Source organism: Tupaia chinensis, unplaced genomic scaffold (genome assembly GCF_000334495.1).
Source record: "Tupaia chinensis unplaced genomic scaffold, TupChi_1.0 Scaffold000597_1, whole genome shotgun sequence".
Classification (NCBI taxonomy): domain Eukaryota; kingdom Metazoa; phylum Chordata; class Mammalia; order Scandentia; family Tupaiidae; genus Tupaia; species Tupaia belangeri.
The window spans coordinates 7,454,695-7,457,439 of record NW_006160114.1 but is presented as its reverse complement, the minus strand read 5'-3'; the positions used below and the strand labels follow the sequence as shown (position 1 = coordinate 7,457,439).

At 33.0% G+C, this 2,745-nt stretch overlaps 1 protein-coding gene across 3 annotated transcripts in view; it reads right to left on the bottom strand.

Annotated features, from left to right (window-relative positions):
- NBEA (neurobeachin) overlaps nt 1–2,745 on the bottom strand; it is a 615,556-nt gene that overhangs the window by 73,209 nt on the left and 539,602 nt on the right. The gene's annotated exons all lie outside the window — the stretch shown is intronic.

Sequence of the window (2,745 nt, the reverse complement as noted above, 5' to 3'; positions counted from 1 at the left end):
CACTCTTTCTCCCCCAGCTTGCGTTCATTAGCACAGGAAGAGGCTGACATTAATAGAGAGAGACAGAATAAAACCATCAGCTACATTCTAGTGTTCTCTCATAGGATTATCTAAGTTAGTAGAGATTGCAGAGATACTTTTCTGCTCTGGAAATGGAAACACATTTCCTTAAAAATATATCAAAGGCTGTATTTTATCTGCTTAGGAATAAGAAATAGAAAGCTAGGCTTTGAACACAGCAAAATGATTACTAGTCTTAGTAATATAGTCTTCTCTTTTATATCAGATATTATTTTAGAGGGAAAGAATACTGCATATTGTATTCAATATATTTAAGCATGAAGTTAGAAAATTACAAGTTACTATCAGTTATTAGCAGAAAAAAACACCTACTTTCTTTCTAACACTCTGTTATGAGGATCTCAAATTTTTATGTTATAGAGAGAAAGATAGATATATTTGTCTGGTGTCAAACGCTCCAAAGATGAAAGACTCAGAAACCATACTTGCAGTGCAACTTCCTGCAATTTCAAAGATCTTTTTCAAATCAATAGATTAAAAAAAAAAAAAAAAGGACATATTACCAAAATACTAAATGGGCAAAAGATATGAGTTAGGTCAATACATTTATGAAAAATGCTCAATTTCACTCAAGTAAATGCAAGGCCAAACAAAGATTACTCCACTTTTCACTTGCCAGATGAGCAAAAGTACCTGCGTTTATTATAATAGCAATGGTGGGAGCACGGGGAGTACCTCTGCACACTGCTATAGGGAGTGAATTATTTACTTTGAGAATGATGGTTTGGCAATTTCTTAAAGAAACGAAATATACATATGGCCTTTGAGTGACCAGTGCATTAATAGGACTTACATGTATACACAAAGTACATCAAGAGGTCTGTGCAAGGTTGTTCACTGCGTCCCTGTGTTTAACAGAAACTATCGGAGAGACAAACTCGCCACCAACAGGAGACTGCACAGATACATTATTGAGTATGTATGTAGCATGCAACCTTTAAAAAGAAAAGGGTAGTAGGTCTACACAGCAAGTTATTCAAGACATACTACACCATTTGATATGAAAGGTTCAGGAGTGGTGGGAGAGAACTGAAAATCAGAGCAATCTGTGTAATGTCAAGCTGGGGAAATGAGCGTCTTGTGAACTAATTAAATCTTGGGGGGAGTACATGTTTGTGTTCAGTACAGCTGCTTGAGAATTAAAAGACAAAACCCTCCATATTAATGATAGTCACACTGGTCTCTGTCTTTGATGTGACCCAATTAATAACAAAACATAAATGTTTCGAAAAGGTTCTGGACAGGAAAAGTGCTGGGAAAAATTTAGAGGAAAAAACTGGGTACTGGGCTTTTATCATCAGACACTGAAATGTAAGTTGGTAGATAATTGTTGATCTAAAGCATCAATAAAATTATCAGATGGAAATTAAAGTCTAAAACTCAAATCTACATACATAAGTGTGCTGACCGCAGTATATGTGTGGACATACGAGGGCAGGTCTTTGAATGAAGTTGAAAGCCAGTTTTCTCTTTTGTGATGCTATGAAATTGACAGGGAGCAGGCATTTTCATGTGAAACATTTGGTATAATGTGGCTAAAGTGCTGACATAAGATATAAATAATGTTAAATGTGAAAGGATGCCTTTAATTACAGAATATTTAATTCACATACAAAATATTTATTCAATGCTTCTTATGAACATTGTGCTAAGTCTAGATACTATTGTTCAATGACAGCCTGCGGACTCTTATTTTCTATATTCATTCTCAAAGTGTCATTAAGAGAGAAACTGACTCCTTCTTTGATTTCACTGGTAGAAAATCAGTTTAAATATTGGCTTTAGGGTATTTTTAACTTCCTCATTAAAGTCATGAGACTGTTAGGAGAAAAATACAAGCTTCAGAGTTCAAAATAGATAAGATATATATTAAATTATCTTACTTTTTTCCAAATGTTAATATGTTGCATGATAAATTAATATTCACTTATGTAAACTTTTGAGGCAACAAATAAAATACACAGATATGCTACTATATAGTTGGCTTGATTTCCTTTGTCTTCTGCTTGGAAAAGAACTGAACAAAAAGTGTATCCATCAAATTTTCTAATACTTAGTATCACTTGTAATTGTCTTTTATAAATGTTTTGTAATAGATAAGTTAAATATGGAAATGACCATTTGACTTTAATGCACTGCTTTTCCTTAGATTAAGGTACAAAATAGAATGATAGCATAATATTTTTATATTGAGCGACAGTGATGAGAAAATTTTTTCCTTAAAGAAAAAGAGCTTAAAATAAGGAAGACATTTATGTACACAATAACCTTAACATGTAATCTCATTAGGAAAAAATAGAAAAATCAGAAAACAAATATATTTTGTTGTCTTGAATACAATCTTTTTGATTTTTTTGCTTTTGAACAAGAGCCCATATAAATGAGTAAAAAAATCTTTGTATTTAATAATAGTTAAGTAGTACCAACTGTAAAATTACTCTGTTCTCTAGCTGTTCCTGTATACCGTGTGCGGGTTGATTTAATCTAATGTGTATTGTTGCATAGTATCCCCAGGCACAGTCAAGTAAAAGCTAAGGCTGTACAGAAAAGCCTACATTTTAAATGGGTCTTGTCATTAATGCTTTATTAATTGCCCCAGGCTACGCAAACCCAAAGCTAGGCAAGCTATAACAATATGACACATTAAGGTCAAATCCAATTCCT